The sequence below is a fragment of the Mustela nivalis genome (genome assembly GCF_964662115.1).
Source record: "Mustela nivalis genome assembly, chromosome: 10".
Classification (NCBI taxonomy): domain Eukaryota; kingdom Metazoa; phylum Chordata; class Mammalia; order Carnivora; family Mustelidae; genus Mustela; species Mustela nivalis.
This window is the reverse complement of record NC_139029.1, coordinates 109,228,795-109,246,929: the sequence shown is the minus strand read 5'-3', so window position 1 is coordinate 109,246,929 and position 18,135 is coordinate 109,228,795. Positions and strand designations below refer to the sequence as shown.

The following is an 18,135-nucleotide window of genomic DNA, read 5'->3' as shown; positions in this document are numbered from 1 at the left end:
GACAGAGATCACAAGTAGGCAGAGAGGCAGGTAGAGAGAGAGGAGGGGAAGCAGGCTCCCTCCTGAACAGAGAGTCCGACGCGGAGCTCGATCCCAGGACCCTGGGATCATGACCTTGGCAGAAGGCAGAGGCTTAACCCACTGAGCCACCCAGGTGCCCCGAGGCCCTTAATCTTAATCCCATCTGCAAAGTCTCTGGCAGGGTAGGATTCACAGGTTCCAAGGATTAGGATGAGGGCCTGGCAGTGCAGGGGAGGAAAGTATTATTCTGCCTACACTGGCCTCCAGGTAGGTAGTTGTTTTTTTTCCCCTTTTTATTAATTTTAAAAAATAAACAAATATACATATGCATATATATACATATATATTTTTAAGATTTTATTTATTTATTTGACAGAGAGATCACAAGTAGGCAGAGAGGCAGGCAGAGAGGGGGAAGCAGTCTTCCTGCCAAGCAGAGAGCCCGATGCTGGGCTTGATCCCAGGACTCTGAGATCATGACCTGAGCCAAAGGCAGAGGCTTAACCCACTGAGCCACCCAGGCACCCCTATTTATTTATATTTTTAAAAATGTTCTATTTATTTCACAGAAAGAGAAAGCGAGTGCAGGAACACAAGCAGGGGGACTAAGGGATGGAGAAGCAGGTTTCCCACTGAGCAGGGAGCCCGATGCTCTGACCCTGCGATCATGACCTGAGCCCGACAGGGAAAAACTGTGCTCTAAGATGGTTGACCAAATCAACAAGGGAATTCCAGTCCCTGTCTCAAACCCCTTCCAGGTTCTTCTTTCCTACCCCATTTCCTGAGTGCACCAAAAGCACCAAGTATGCAGAAGAAGAAGGGTATAAATTCCCCTCCCTGCTTGAGCTTGGGGCTCAGACCTTTGGAGAACAACACCCTCTGAGCCCACTGGTGTTAAATAAACCTCTGATCCTCCAGAGTCCCTGAGTGCCACTTGGTTCTTCAGCCAGGATCCAGTCCAGGTTCCGCAACATTTGGTTCCCTGACCAGGAACCATTGTTGCCACTGGTTTGGGGCAAGGACAGGGCAGTGACTGAACAAGGGATTGTAAGGGAGAAGGCACGGCCTACCTAATCTTCCGCAGTCTCCTGCCCAGTTGCCTTAACCCCCACCCACACCCGCACCTCCTGTTCCCACCCAGATTCAAAGGAGACTTGGCAGGTGAGGACCTGGTCCCAATGTCGGATTCTGGTAAGACCTGGGGCCCCAGGACACAGTGAGGCCTACCCCTGAGGGTGGAAAGGAAGACTGATCACTTTCCAGAGACCTCTTAGTGGTCTTCACAGGTAGGGCCTCCCAGGGGGGAGGTCCTTCAGGTCAGGAACTGCACCCCCCCACCATAAGGGAGGACAGGAAGGAATTTCCAGAAGGAATTCCACAGGTCAGGGCCTCCTGGAGGGGAGGAACTGTAATAACTTCAGTGTGAATGTGTGAGTGAAGGTGCAGTTTGACCTAGCTTGTTGGGCACACTGATTCTGTGGCTCCACAGACAGGCACCCTTAGGGTCCCCAGAAGCCTATGGAGTCTGAGTGGCCCTAAACTGCTTCCGTGGTGACCTCATAGGGTCTAAGGTGAGCCCCTTTGGGGTGCCAGTCTAGGGTTTGTATAGACTCGCTAAGGCTAAGAGGCACCCAAGTGTCTGTCCTCTGGGATGGCAGACAGAGGGGCATCTGACTGGTCTCTCCTTTGGAGGAACACCCACCCTTTGTAGTCTTCATGCCGAACACACAGGGTGGCCAAGAGAGCCTCCCTGCTCACCATGGTGGAAAACTCTTCAAAACCTATAGTCTTAGACTGTATGCTCAAAATTTTAAGAAGCAATTCTCAAAAGATTATGGGATCAAAACAAGTCATCACGGAAGCAGTTTAGGGCCACTCAGACTATGAATTGGAATGGGCCACCTTTGGGGTCAACTGGCCCTCTGAGGGGCCCTAAGACCTACCCACTGTCCAGATCATTTACAAAATTATGGTCGGGGCTCCCAGACACCCTGACAATTCCTATATATTGATTCTTGGCTTCAGGTAGCCCAAACTCTGCCCCCATGGGTCCAATTCTGTGTTAATAGGAAGGACCAAAGTAGGACATTTGTAACCCAAGTAGAAGAGCCCAAAGGCTGCAAGGAGGCAAAGCCTATCATATCAGGGAGGCCCTGCCCAGGGGCATCAGGGGCAGCAAAGCAGATGAACTCTGGACAAGGACAAATCTGTTGGAAATTGTGGGGACCACAATCCTCCTCTGACCAGGGGCCTAAAGCTGAGCTGCAGGAAGAGAGTGCTCCTGTTTTTTGTAATTGGCATGTATAGGGGCTCTGATAGCCCACAGGAAACTTGATCCAGACAGAAACAGAATGTAAAATAACAGAGGCTCTCATATTTACCTTTAAGAGAAAGTGGGAGAGGCATCTGGGTGGCTCAATGGGTTAAAGCGTCTGCCTTCCACTCAGGTCAGGATCCCAGGTGTCCTTCAGGATGGGGACTTTAAGGAATATTCCCAAGCAGCCGCCAAACCTCCTTTGTTTTGGGAAAATTCCCTGTCTTCTGTGGCCCAATATGGATTGTCTATCCCCACCCTTGTTGTCGGGAAAACATGGCATCTGCTCCTCTGGAGCTGATGATCATCTGAACCGGGAACCCTTTCTCTGCCCTCTGGCAGCACTTTGTCTCTTATGCCTCCCCATCTCCCTTTTTCCTGTTTCTGCACCACCTTGGGTGGGGCCTACATTACTGGCTTCTAGACCATCCTCAGGGCCTCAGGCACAACTGTCAAGGAGCAAGAAGAGCACCCATTGGACCTACCACCACCCACTCCAGATTTCCCCACATGTCAGGTGAAAATTGACCATGGGAAAGATCCTGGTGGAACATATTTCAGCATTTAAACTAAGTTTGTTGGTTTAGTTCAGACAGATGTATCAGTGGTAAATGTGAAACTTTTATTCTATCAAGAATCAAGGTCAAATAAGCTTGTTATCTCTGTTGAAGTTTGTTAGCAAAGTGATGACTAAACTTATGGTTAATTGTCTCAAAGTTTTCATGGGTAATTGTTAATATAGCTTTCAAAGTCTTTGGTAACCTGAAACTTTAAAGTTTTGGTTGAGTGACAAATGGAATTAAATTCGTTGGATATGTAGATCTTTCAAATAGGAAAAAATGCTAAGTCATTAATTACTGGACATAGGTTTGTGCTTTGACTTACTGCAAAGAAACTAAGAATATTTAAATCTGTTGGTAAACATGTCTTCTAAAGAATTCGGTTGTAACAGTTCACAATGGTTAATACTTAGCCATCACTAGATGTCAAGGTCTTTCTTTCCTTTTTTTTTTTTTTTTTTAAGATTTTATTTATTTATTTGAGAGACAGAGATCACAAGTAGGCAGAGAGAGAGGAGGAAGCAGGCTCCCTGCTGAGCAGAGAGCCTGATGTGGGGCTCGATTCCAGGACCCTGGGGTCATGACCAGAGCTGAAGGCAGAGGCTCTAACGCACTGAGCCACCCAGGTGCCCCTAGGTATTTCTAAGAGTACAAAATTCTGCTAACTGTAACTAAGACTGATGGAAGTAAGGGAAATAACCCTGTATGTGGAAAAGTAGGAGATATGTAAGAAAGATATAAGGGATGGGAATGCATTTTGTTGAAGGAGAAGAAGGTAATTTTGTCCTAAGTGAGATGGTTGTTTGGAAGGAAATGACTTGGGACAAAGCCTAAATGCAAAGGAAAGTTGTAAAAGGTTTGTGAAAGGAAATATTCAGAAAAAGAATTTTTAAAGTGTGGTCATGATGGACTAAGATTGAAATGAATTTTAAAAAGACACTGGTATGGAAAGCTGGTTTTCTCTCTGTTCAAGGACAAAGTCTTCTTAGGTTAACTGATCTGCTTTTAAGAAGAAAATGCAAACAGTTGTTTCCTCTTTGTCTGTCCAGAAAAAACATTTTTTATATTTTGCCTATATTGGGTCTTTATAAATATCCCTAATTATATTTAGGCATGTGCTTTAAAACTTTCTAAGATTTTAACAAGTGTTGACAAGATTTAAATTATAAATGAAGTCCAGACACATTTCCATTGGTTCTGGACCTGCCTGGAGGCCCTCCTTTTTCTCTTCTGCTGAGTAATGGCTGCCCCTGAGACCCAGAGGGTTGCTGCCGGAGGGGAGGAGGGCAATCATAGCAAAGTTGGGGGTGTCAGTTATGAGGACAGTAAGGATTGTATCCTGGAGCCTCTTTCCCTGCCAGAAAGTCCAGGTGGCACCACTGCCTTAGAAGGTTCTCCATCTGTGCCCTGTATTTTCTGTGAAGGATATTTTCCTTGGATGAACAAGACAAATTCTGAAACACATGATTATTGAACATAAGATGGTCATAGCTGATGTCAAGTTGGTTGCTGATTTCCAAAGGTACATTTTATATTGGAGGAAAAGGTTTACTGAACAGCACATTACAGATTTTTGTAGTGTGATAAGAATCAATTCCAGAGCTCCCCTTGAAGAACAAGACAATTACTTTTTGTTATGTGATGTTTTACCAGAAGATCGACTACTTAGAGAAGGACTTCAGAAACAGAGACTGAAAGAAATTATGGAACAGGGGCACCTGGGTGGCTCAGTGGGTTAAGCCGCTGCCTTCGGCTCAGGTCATGATCTCAGAGTCCGGGGATCGAGCCCCGCATCGGGCTCTCTACTCAGCAGGGAGCCTCCTTCCTCCTCTCTCTCTGCCTGCATCTCTGCCTGCTTGTGATCTCTCTCTGTCAAATAAATAAATAAAATCTTAAAAAAAAAAAGAAAAAAAAAGAAATCATGGAACAACAGCAGCAAGAAAGAAACGATAACCATTTTCATGGTATTTGTATGTTTTGCAGTGAGGAATTTTTCAGGAACAGATCTGTTCTTTTGAACCACCTGGCCAGAGAACATGCTTTCAACATTGGATTGCCAGACAACATTGTAAACTGCAATTTCTATGAACATTACAGAAAAAGCTGGACAACTTGCAGTGCGGGTACTGTGAGAAGACCTTCGGGGACAAAAATACACTTAAAGATCATATGAGAAAAAAACAGCATCGGAGGATTAATCTTAAGATCAGAGAATATGACCGATTTTATGTCATTAGTTATTTGGAACTTGGAAAATTGTGGGAGGAAGTTCAACTGGAAGATGACCAGGAGTTGCTAGACCATCAGGAAGATGGCTGGTCTGACTGGGAAGAACACCCTGACTCTGCTGCCTATTTTGTGAAAAGCAAGCAAAAACCATTGAGAAATTATGTGTCCACATGGAGGATGCTCACGAGTTTGATCTCCTCAAAATAAAGTCAGAACTTGGATTAAACTTCTACCAGCAAGTGAAACTGGTCAATTTCATCTGGAGACAAATTCACCAATGTAGATGTTATGGCTGCCATGTGAAATTCAAATCCAAAGCAGAGTTAAGGACTCATATGGAAGAAGCTAAACATACATCACTTCTTCCTGAAAGAAAGACATGGGATCAACCAGAGTATTATTTTCCAACCTATGAAAATGACGCTCTACTGTGTACACTGTCTGACAGTGAAAGTGACCTGACATCTCCAGAACAAAATGGAAATATTACCATCATCAGTGAAGATATATCTAAACTGCGTGCTTTGAAACAAAGCAATATTTTGAACCAGTTGCTACTACACGAGGGCTTGAAAAACTAGAAGAAAATGCCACAGAAAAACTAGAAGAAAATGCAACTTCTCATGTTTTTCTCTTATGAGACAAACTCAGAAAAATAAGGATTAGTCCTTGGTGAAATAAAAATTTAAGAAGTACTTTGCAAAAAATAAAATGAGGACTTTTTAAATTTTTGGCTATAAAGTTTTACTATGTAATCATTATAAATGATCTCATTTCATTAGGCTCAATTATCTATAATATGGAAGACATATGGGACACCTGGCTGGCTCAGCTGATGGAGCATGTGACTCTTGATCTCAGGGGTCATGAGTTTGAGCCCCACATGAGGTGAAAAGATTGCTGTAAATTTTTTTTTCCTTTTTTAAATAAAGGGGACATGTAAATCACACACACACAAAAATAAATTGTAAATGAAATCTCTTTAACTTATTAGGCTTTTCCTTGGTATGTTAAGTTACTCAGAAAGTACTGCTAAACAAATGATAAACTCTGGGCTACATCTGGGTAAGTGCTATAACTATTCTAGAGATTCTATACATTTCCCAAAGTTTTAAGTTTTGATAGATCATCATTTGATATTGTAATTATTGAACTGTTATGTGTCAATGGGTCGCAGGATAACTTGAGTTTCTTTGTCTACAGTATCATAGTGAACTTTCGAATCAGATAATTAACAATGCCCATTTCTGAGTTTTTTTGTCATTTATAATTGTTCTAATTCACCCATAAAATGAGTTTTATTTTATTTATTTATTTTTTTTAAAAGATTTTATTTATTTATTTGACAGAGAGAGATCACAAGTAGGCAGAGAGGCAGGCAGAGAGAGAGAGAGGAGGAAGCAGACTCCCTGCTGAGCAGAGACCCCAATGCAGGACTCGATCCCAGGACCCTGAGATCATGACCTAAGCCGAAGGCAGCAGCTTAACCCACTGAGCCACCCAGGCGCCCAAATGAGTTTTATTTTATGATAAAGGAGATTCATAAAAAGGACTTTTAGGACAACACAGGTACTCAATACCTTTAAGATCAGAACTGAAATGAGTAAGAAATTTCAGAACTAACTAAAGCTGTATTCAAACTAAACCAGAATTAGTAACATGGGACTAAATGAACTAAAAGATTTATAGTGTTATGTATCTTATTTTAGACATTGCTCGTGCTCTAATGTTTGCTCTTCCAGACTAAGAAAAATTTTACTTAAGTTATCTGTGACTTACAGAAATGCAAAAATATTCATTTGTAAACAAATCAAAGTGTTCAGCTTTTCTATCCGAACCCTCTGAAACTCCAGAGGTCTCAGTAAGTATTCTTTGTTCCATGGCAATCAGTCATTTGCATAAGTTCAATAAGAATCTGTTCTCCTTGTAACAGGACACCATTGGAAACATGGATTATTTTACCAAAGCTTTGACTGGAATGTCATATTTGAGAAAGACATTCATAAACTCAGATATGACCAGACAACTTTAAGGAACTTAGGTTGACTTTATGAAACCTGGAGCCATAAAGCCCCTTAGAACTGTTGGTCTGATACCTTGCTTACAGAGTTCCAAGCAGCCTCACCAGGTGAGTAAAGAATGCCACTTCCTGGCAGGTATGGGAACCTCAGGAAAAGGAATTTGCCCCAATTGACAGGTATTGCAGGCATGTCTGATGGCAAGTACTTGGCTTGGCTTCTGGCTTGGAGAGGCTACTAAAAGTTCAACCTAGAGATTCCTTATAAGAAGTTCCAGCAAAGCAGATTCTAAAAGATCTATAATGATCACTCACTGTTCTTGCTGAGCTTATGAAAATAATTAGGCCAAATCTGTTTAAACTGGACTTGTTTTTCAGATAAATTAGTCCTGATTTGGCCGTCTCTGGAAATGAGGGTTATTTTAGAGAGAAAAATTGTTTTTTTTTTTTTTTAAGGTTTTATTTATTTATTTGACAGAGATCACAAGTAGGCAGAGAGAGGAGGGGAAGCAGGCTCCCCGCTGAGCAGAGAGCCTGATGTGGGGGCTGGATCCCAGCAACCTGGGGTCATGACCTGAGCTGAAGGCAGAGGCTTTAACCCTTTGAGCTTTAACCCTTTAACTGTAAGCACCCCTGAAGAATTATGTTTTAATAACATACCTTGTGGATTCTAGATTTGATTGTCTTTTAATGTTGTTTACCTAACCTAGACAACTTGAGGTAAACTTCAGAGAAGTTACACAATAGCTCATTTAGACAATCTTCTTGCTTTTTATTCAGTGGGGATAATAACAGGACTCCCTGGCACATAATTAAACTGAGGCTGATAGAGACTACCGGCTCCAGCCCCTTTCCGTTCCTTGTTCTCCTTTGTGCCTGCTAAGGCCAAGAAAAGACCAAATAGCCACCCCATTTGACTAAGATAAGATAACAAGTCATTGCTCCTGCTGAGACAGAAGAAAAAGACAAGATGCCCGACCCTGTTTGAATAAGAAAAAGAAAAGAAACAGTCCCCTGGAGTGATTTAGCACTCTCCTGAGACACCTCCACATAGATGATACTTCCACATGAAGGGGCCATTTGGCCTTGAGAGACTGGGAAAGCGTCTGGGCCTTGAGAGACCATGAAAACACCCTGTTACCATCCCCCATTACCTGTAATCATAAAAATTCACTCCTAACCCTGTCGGGTGCTTTGGGAAGGAATCCCGCTGAGCCCACTAGCATTAATAAAGCTACGTTTTCCTTCCTCTCCCGTGTGGCGTTTGAGTTTTCCTCGGTCACCTCAGATTTTCCTCAACAAAACAACTGGAAAATGGGATTGATTCCCCAACAGTTATTTAACTTAACTATCACCTTGACCAGTTCTGTGTGGCTGGGATAATAATATTGACTAAAAGCCAGAAGCATAACCCACCCCATAGGATTAACTAGGGACTTGTGGTGATAATAGATGACTCCACTTTCTTTATGATTGGATTGGATGATGCATGTGGGACTCCCCTTATCTCTTGACAGGTTTTCTCCCACATGCCAGTGATCCTTTGTAATTAGGATATTGTTAATGATGAAGTTCTAGAACCTAGGTGAGGTTTGGTGGGCTGAGGTCCGGAGCCGACCGGGCATGTGGAGGGGATCACATTAGATCATTCAGGAGGAAACCTCACACGGGAGTCTTAAGATTGGCAGCCGTCCTGGTGACTTAATTGGCTGTCCCGTGCCCAAGAGAGACAACTTTCTATAAGAACAGGAATAGAGTGAGGCCATCAAGTTTCTGGGTCTTATTGCCATTCCGGCCAGGGTACTAGCTTACAGCCAAAAGGCAGACGCTCTCCTCCCCATAGAGTAGCCACGGGCTAGAGGATTACAGCCTGAGCAATTGACATGCAAGTGTTCCAATAAGACCATACTCCTTGAAAAGCCCCTGAAATCAGAGTAAATGGAAAGAAAGTACTCACCAATTTTGCACCGAAGCTCAGAGTCCAAATGTAAAGACTCACAGCCCCACGTTGGGCGCCATATGATGAAGTTCTAGAACCTAGGTGAGGTTTGGTGGGCTGAGGTCCGGAGCCGATGACCAAGAAAGAATTCTTGAGACATCTTTGGTGCAAAATGGTGGTTTATTAAAGCACGGGGACAGGACCCGTGGGCAGGAAGAGCTGCTGCCCCGGGTTGTGAGGGATGGCAGGTTATGTACCCTGCTGTTGGGGGAAGGTGAGGGGAAGGGAGGTTTCAGTGGAGTTTTCATATGCTAAAGAGGGCCTACAAGGTGCCAGGATGTTCCAGGCCTGCCTGAGGCCTTGCCCTTGCTGCTGGATCAATGTGGTCTTTAGACCAGCCATTAACATTAAGATCTTTGGGAGACTTTTTGGTGGGGTGTCACAATCCTGCTATCAATCGTCTTTGTTAGTGAGATTTAGAACATTTGTAAGCCAAGGGAGACTCCGGTCTAGCAGGATTGTGAGCTCTGCAAGTTAACTATTTGCTTATTGTTCATGGCAGTCAGGGCTGCCTGAGGGATGCTACACATATGGAGGGGAGCGGATGAAGGGGGGGGGTGCAAGGCGCCAGCTTTTGCTTTGTCCTCAGCCAGCCTCCTGCTCCCTCATCATTAAGGCTGGACCACTCAGGAAAAGGGCTTCTTAATGGTTTCATCTCTTAGTCATATTTATCCTAGAAGCCACCCCTATTGAGGTACAATCACAAACAAAGTCTTTAGCTAAGCATAGAACAGCCCTTGTAAAAGGAGCCTCAGATTTCACTATGGGACAGTCCCTGACAGTAATGACTTTGCATCAGGTCCAGATTTGTCTTAGAAACCAAAGGCCGCCAATGGATGATGGAGGCCAACTTATTAAATACCAGGCTACACTGATAGAGATGTCTGAAATAATACTTAAATAATACCTAAAAATAATACCTAAAACCTGTCAGACTTTAAAATCCAGCTATCCTTATGCCTGGACCTGAATGTTACGTTACACTTCTGTAGAGCATAACTGTTGGAGGTCATTGATATCGTTTATTCTAGTTAACTGGATTTAAAAGATTGCCACAGCTATAATTCACCTCAAAATCTCTATGGCAGGCCACCCCCCCATAGTAAGTAGGCTTAGAGGAGACCTCAAACAGATTGGAAACTTAGAGGTGTCCCAACATCTCCAGGCTTTGGGAAAAACTCAAATGCGCATCTCCTGAGAAGCTTTAGACAGGACCCACTCAAACCATGGTGGACTGGGCCCCACACTGTTGTTCTAACCACCTCTACTGCCTTCAGGATCTTAGGTGTCACCGAATGGGTCCACCACTCTAGAGTAAAGAAGACCCTCACCAGCTGGATGAATCACACAGTGGGAAGCCCAACCAGATCCTATGGACCTGTTCCAGCTCCACCTTTGGTGAGACCCCACCGACTGATGGACATCTGTTCACCGTGGTCCCTGGCTATTGTTGGCATGACACCGCATCCTCACCTCGGGAGTTGGACTTTACATTGCTCTCCCTTCTGACTGGACTTTCTCCCAGAAACTTGTTATTGCTTATTGAGCAGCTTTAGGAGCCTTAAGACAGATTGCTAAGTTCATAGAAAACATTATTACCAGGTGAGCCACTGCCCAAATACTAGCCTTGCAGGGCCATGGTAATAGATGATAATGATGCCCTCCAAACTAGGTGTTTAAAGGGACATCAAAGCGGGGAATGATAGGAAAATACTGTACTCTAAGATGGCTGACCAAACCAACAAGGGAATTCCAGTCCCTGTCTCAAAGCCCGTCTGGGTACTTCTTTCCTACCCCATTTCCTGCCTGCGCCTAAAGTACCAAGTATGAGAAGTAGAAGGGTATAAATCCCCCTCCCTGCTTGTGCTTGAGGCTCAGACCTTTGGAGAACAATGTCATCTGAGCCCACCAGTGTTAAATAAACTGCCGGTCCCCCAAAGTCTCCGAGTGCTGCTTGATTCTTCTGCCAGGATCCAGTCCAGGTTCTGCAACAAGCTGAAGCCACACCTTAACAACTGAGCCTCCAAGGTGCTTGCCTTTTTTTTTTTTTTTTTTTTAAATAACAGAAGGGGGGTGGGGGTGGATACGAAACAGGAGTGGGAGATTGTGGTGCAGAGTGGATCTTAGGTTTATCTTCAGACTCACTGAATATTGATCTTGGACAGAATGTAAATATTTATCTGATACAAATTATTCCCCACCCCCACCCCAAATAGGTAGAGGGGAATCCTGGACACTGAGGGTGCTGGCTCTTCCCTTTCTTCAGCTCAGGGATAAGAAAATATTATGTCTAATTCTATTAGTGTATGTTCTCTGAGAACCATCAGCAATGGTTGAAAACAGCCTCCTTTCTGGGCCAGAGGTTTTCATCCCTGTCGCTGGAATTATCTGCTTTTCTAGGCATACTTTAGAAAGTCTGGCTTTGTTGGTCATGTCTTATTTGCTCCCAGTTCATCTTCTTCAGCACTAGCAACATCAGGGAATGGAATTGGGGCATTAACAAAAGAAATGAAGAAGACAGCAAAAATACAAAAAAAAAGAAAAGAATTTCTGTTTTTCAGATCCTTCATGTACTTAGGACCTGTCATGAGCATGCTATGAAGGTGCACACATGAGTTGTGTCTTTCCACGGTGTCAGCTTTACTCACTCATAAAGCAAAGGTAAATCGTAATGACAAAGCAGGTTCAGGATTCCAAACTCAGTGACCATTCACCATGGGATTAGACCTGGCTTCTTACACAGCTCATGTTCAGGCAGAGAACACAAGCCATACAACAAACAAGCTCACAGAAGTGGGAAGTTAATGAACTGAACGAGAAGTCAGTCTGTGGGCATGCAGCTGAGATGAGGACTCAGTCTGGTCTGGGTTGGCTCTTGGCCCTTACTGCTTCTGATGTTCAAGCAGGGAAGGATCTCAGTTCTGTCCGGAGATCCATCAGGCAGAACCTTCGGGGGCAGTTGCCTTTTTAAAGTGGTCAGACATATAGAGGTGTCAGGTCCGAAGAGTCTGATGGTTTGCTGCTCAAATCATTCCTTTTTAAAGGGATTGCATCATTTTCAGGTCTCTGCAGACCTCCTCTGGTTCTGGGCAGTCAGCTGACGTTGGTCCAGCAATGTCTCCCAGCCTCAGTGCCTGAGCTGCTTGCAGCATTGCTTGATACAGACTGCTGCTTGACATGAGGGACTCCATTTTGCTCTCTACAGGATCTGAACTCCAAATTACAGGGCTTTTGATGAGGGAGCAGGAGGCTGGCTGAGGACAAAGCAAGAGCTGGCGCCTTGCACCCCCCCCCTTCATCCGCTCCCCTCCATTTGTGTAGCATTCCTCAGGCACCCCTGACTGCCATAAAATGATAAATAGTTAACTTGCTGAGATCACAATCCTGCAAGACAGGAGTCTCCCTTGGTTTGCAAATGTCCTTGAGATTACAACAAAGAAGTTACCTTATCAATAGCCCAATTTCCAAAGACACAGAACTCAGTTCCTCAAGCCTAATGTCACCCTTCCCTCCATAAAAACCGAAGGAGGTGGAAGTAGAAGGAAAAGTAAATAAAGTTAAATTTCTTCTCAACCTAAATCTCATTAACAAGGATGCTTGATAGCAGGAATGTAACATTCCACCAGACTTCCAATTGTCTTTACTTGATAGCAACTAAGGCTTCAATATCCTGATAGTATTCTTTGCCCCAATAGCCCTTCTGGACACCCCTTTGTCCTCACCTACCCAACTCCTGTGTATATAACCAACCACCCCTCACAACCTGGAGCAGCCGCATCTCCGCCTGCCCACGGGCCCTGTCCCCGTGCTCTAATAAATCACCTTTTGCACCAACGACATCTTAAGAATTCTTTCTTTAGTCGTCAGCTCCGAACCTCCTCACCCCACCGAACCTGACTTAGGTTCTGGGACTTCATCATTTTGAAAGCTTTTTTTTTTTTTTTTTTGGATTTATTTATTTTAGAGAGAGAGTGAGAGCACAGTGGGAAGGGCAGAGAGAGAAGACTCAAGCAGAACCCATGCTGAGCACCCAGCCCCCGTCGCAGAGCTTGATCTCACAACCTTGAGATCACCAACTGAGCCGAAACTAAGAGTCAGATATTTAAGAGACCACACTGCCCAAGCACCCTTGAACTCCTAATTCAGGAATGACGAAGATGTAGTCATTCATTCAGTATTTATGGAGGGCCTACTCTGTGTAAGATGTGACTAGCCCAGTGATTTTTGGGACGAAGAGGTTGGGCATTGTTTATTCAAAAACAGTCATCAAGCTAACTTCAAATTCTTGTGAATTTGGGGTTCACTTCAGTCCCTGGAGTGAAGTCCTTTTAGTCAATTAATTATCCAAAAGATGGCTTCTAGTTTGTAGCAGGAGGAAAAAGGTGCTGTCCTTTTGATGTGGGGAACAAAGGCAAAAGAAATGTAGGTAAAATTAAATTTCCTTAAAACCTGCAGCCAATTACAAATACTTGAGGCAGGCAGAGCAGGACTTAGCTCCAGAATGTCATTCCTTCCAACTGTCCTAGCAGTAATGCTTTGCTGGAGGGAAAAACAACTTAAGCTTGACAATAGCCCAGCCTCTAGGTCCTGGGAGTCTTCTTTGGCATCTGCAAGTCCTTTTGGAAACTTCCCTTTGTCTCTATCTCCCCCAGCTCCAAACTATACAATCTGTTGTTCCTCACATTCCCCAGGGCAGCAGTCCTTTCTGCCCCTAGGTCCTGTCCCTGTGCTTCAATTAAACCACCTTTTTGCACCAGAGACGCCTCAGGAATTCTTTCTTGGTTGTCAGCTCTGAACCCAACCTTCAAACCACACCACTTTGACTTTTTCGAGGCTTTCTTAGGGACATTTTTTTTCCTGGCATGCTGTGGCAGACAAAGGAAACAGATTTTGTTTTGAAAGGGATGGAAGTACTACATTCCAGTGCTTTCCATTCTTGTGGTGGATTCTGATAAGCAGGATTTGGGAAACGTTTCTGGAAAAAAATGATTTTTTCCCCAACCCCCGTTTAAAATGTTGTGAATGATTTTTCTCCATGTTAATGTGACAGCATCTTTGATTCGAGCAGTTTTTCTTCAGAGGGAAACATTCCAGTTCTGGATATTGCTGTGTGCTGGAATGGAAAACAGATGGACGAGAGAGACGGAGCCCTGCCACTCCCTGGTTCAGTTCTTTTGTGGGTCATTTTGATGAAGTTCTAGAACCTAGGTGAGGTTCGGTGGGCTGAGGTCTGGAGCCGATGACCAAGAAAGAATTCTTGAGACATCTTTGGTGCAAAATGGTGGTTTATTAAAACACGAGGACAGGACCCGTGGGCAGGAGGAGCTGCCGCCCCGGGTTGTAAGGGATGGCAGGTTATGTACCCTGCTGTTGGGGGAAGGTGAGGGGAAGGGAGGTTTCAATGGAGCTTTCATATGCTAAAGAGGGTCTAGGCCTACTGGAGGCCTTGCCCTTGCGGCTGGATCAATGTTGTCTTTAGACAAGCCATTAACATTAAGATCGTTGGGAGACTTTTTGGTGGGGTGTCACCAAATCGTCTTTGTTAGTGAGATTTAGGACATTTGTAAGCCAAGGGAGACTCCTGTCTAGCAGGATTGTGAGCTCTGCAAGTTAACTATTTGCTTATTGTTCATGGCAGTCAGGGCTGCCTGAGGGATGCTACACACAGGACAGAGGGGGAGCGGATGGAGAGGGGGGTGCAAGGCGCCAGCTTTTGCTTGGTCTTCAGCTAGCCCCGTGCTCCCACATCAATTTAACCACTCTCAAGTTTTGATTCCCAGGAGATAATAACCACCTGCATCAGAGTTCTTAGTGTATCACAATGAACCAACTACACATTTCCTCGTGCACTGAAGCAGAAAAATAATTTATTAGAAAGGGTTTGGAGAGCTTAGCATATCTCAAGAAAGCAAAGTGTGTACAAACAAGGCAGGTCAGGCCGCTGCCAGGATCGAAGCACAAGTACGTCACACAGACAGTCTGGTGGACATAACAAGATTCAGGGGTTGGATGCTGGCTGCCAGATGGCACTCCTAGTCATGGAAACTCAACATTGCCGCCCTCTGCCTGCCGATACAGCAGATTCTCTATGGTCTGGGCTATTTAGCATCACTCATTTCTAATTCCATGGGGATAAGGTGTGTCTGCTTACAGAACTTAAGTCGCCTGCTATTCCCTAACCGTGAAGGGGTCTGGGGAAGCAAGTGTGTAGCATTTCAGCTTCTATAGTGAGAAGTGGGTTCTTCCAATCCACCAAAACTTTTAGGACTGGAGAATTTCCAAACAAGAGAAAGAAGTTCGGATGCCGGCTAGCCAAACCAACCAAACAACTGCTGGAGTCCCTCCCTTTGATGGTCTAACATCGACCTGATTCCTTTTTCCCATATTTATACTTTCAAAAGAAAAAATTCCTCCTACACAACCTAATGCAACTAAACTTTGTATAATTTAGAATGCTCTCTCTCCTAACCCAAGGATAACTGGGACTTACCCCAAGGAGCTTCTGGATCCTGCCAGCCTGTTCCCAGCCTCATTATGTGGCAGCTTCCCTCTGTCCTCTTGATATTCAGAATCAATCAATCTGTGACACTGGAACAAGGACAAAAGCCTATTTGTCCTTGAAATAGGACAAAGCCTATTTCACAGGTTGCACAGAAGACTGACCTGTTAATTGGCTCTTTAGGGCATCTGAGATCTACTATAGTTAGAGACTCAGAGAAAATGAGCATTGCTGTGGGCAATGACCTGGTTTCCCCTTGCACCATGCCTCCCTTCAGCTGCAAGATCATGGGCTGAGAACATCTCTTTGGACCAGAAGGGATTGGTTGATGAGGAAGACTCAGTGAGAGTGAGGTTTTTGAGTGCTCTGAGTCAGCCAAATGCTGGTGTATTTCCAAATTCTAGCACTTGGAGTTAAATTCTTTCTGCTCAGTACCCTAAATCCCACATAAAAGATTCTGCAACACTGTGGAGTCAACAATTAATTTGGTGACCCACAGAATCAAGCCTTTTTCTTTAAGATTTATTTATTCAAGAGAGAGGGAGCTTGAGCAGGAGGGGCAGAGGGAGAGGGAGAGAGAATCCCAAGCAGACTCTGTGCTGAGTATGGAGCCTGAGGCAGCACTCAATTGCAGGACCCTGAGATCATGACCTGAGCTGAAACCAAGACTCTGACTCCCAAAGGACTGTGTCATGCAGGTGCCCCATAATCAAATTTTTGAGTTTTTTTTTTTAAGATTTTATTTATTTATTTGACAGAGATCACAAGTAGGCAGAGAGGGAGGCAGAGAGAGAGGCGGGAAAGCAGACTCCCCATTGAGCAGAGTGCCTGATGCGGGGCTTGATCCTAGGACCCTGGGATCCTAGGACCCTGGGATCATGACCTGAGCCGAAGGCAGGTGCCCCGAGGTTTTTTTTTTTTTTTTTAATTGTGGGAAAATAGACATAAGAGAGCTTTATTTTTAAAGTTATATAAAGTCTTGGATTTTAGTCCAGTTGTAAGGGTAAAATGTGAGAATTTGAGCTTATTGTTCTTTCTTTATTCTGTCCATTGACATTAGAAGAAACTACTGCATTCCACAGTATTTGAATTCCTTGTTCTGAATTCCATGTTGGTCTATGGCTTCTTCGTCCCTGATATCTTCCCTTCAGTGGGTTTCCTAGTCCATGTGGACATAGGTAAGAATCTAATTAGCAGAGATTCTTTATAGTTCCTGCCTCTCTGGGTTACTAGCTTCTGATTCAGGTCTGCATCAGTCTGACAGTCTGACCCAGGGCCTCTTGCTAACTTCCAGTTGCAGGGGGGGCGGGTCTTGGAAAGTGATTAACTGGCTTGGCAGACTGTTTCCAGCAACACTCATGGGACAGGGAATTCCTCAAATGTATGCGGGGGAGGGGCGCCTGGGTGGCTCAGTTGGTTAAGCAACTGCCTTGGCTCAGGTCATGATCCTGGAATCCCGGAATCAAGTCCCACATCTGGCTCACTGCTCAGGGGAGAGTCTGCTTCTCCCTCTGATCCTCCCTGTTCTGGTATTCTCTCTCTTTCAAATAAATAAATAAATAAAATCTTAAAAGAAAAATATATGCAGGGGATTCAGATGCTGGGCACCGTAAAACCCATCCAGGGTCTAGCACACTTCCTTACGAGTTGTAAGGGAGATTTAAAAAATGATATATATGGGCGCCTGGGTGGCTCAGTGGGTTAAAACCGCTGCCTTCGGCTCAGGTCATGATCCCAGGGTCCTGGGATCGAGGCCCGCATCGGGCTCTCTGCTCGGCTGGGAGCCTGCTTCCTCCTCTCTCTCTGCCTGCTTCTCTGCCTACTTGTGATCTCTGTCTGTTAAATAAATAAATAAAAATCTTTAAAAATAGAAAAAAAATGATATATATACCATATATATAAAAATATGTATAAATAAATATGTATTTCTATATTAATATATTATACTATATTTATACATTATATTTATATTAAATATTATATTTATAGTAATATAATTATATTTATATAAATATACTATTATATATTTATATTGCTATATACTTATATTATTATATATATAATATAATAATATATTATTATATAGTTATGATATAAATAAATAATATGTTGGGTCGGCGGGCTCCCGGAGTGCAGGAGGAGCAATGGAAATGACCACTGCGGCTGGGTCCCGCTGTCTTCCAGCCTACCCCCCACCCCCACTCCTTAACCCTTGACTCTCCTGTCAAAAGGATGCATGCCCAGGTCACGTCTCCATAGGTAACCTGATACCTGTTACCTATGCAGGAGACCAATAAAGGACTCCCTCCTAGCTCCACTTCCCCAACTCTTGCTTTCCAGAGTTGCGGAACCTCGCCTGAGTGCCCACCTCCTCCCGGTGCAACTTTCCTGGCTCCTCTTCTCCTGAGCACTGAAACTTCGCCGGAGAGTGCCTTTAATAAATCTTCCCTTGCACCCACTTCGCCTGGTGTCGGGTTTATCTCACCTATAAAACCT

The 18,135-nt window shown here is 44.1% G+C and overlaps 1 pseudogene across 1 annotated transcript; it reads left to right on the top strand.

Moving 5' to 3' along the window:
* The first annotated feature begins 4,101 nt into the window (after positions 1-4,101).
* On the top strand, positions 4,102-5,848 carry LOC309842013 (zinc finger protein 277-like; annotated as a pseudogene). Its single transcript has 2 exons — positions 4,102-4,625; positions 4,829-5,848. The product of its transcript is annotated as a zinc finger protein 277-like (transcript).
* Positions 5,849-18,135: the final 12,287 nt, after the last annotated feature.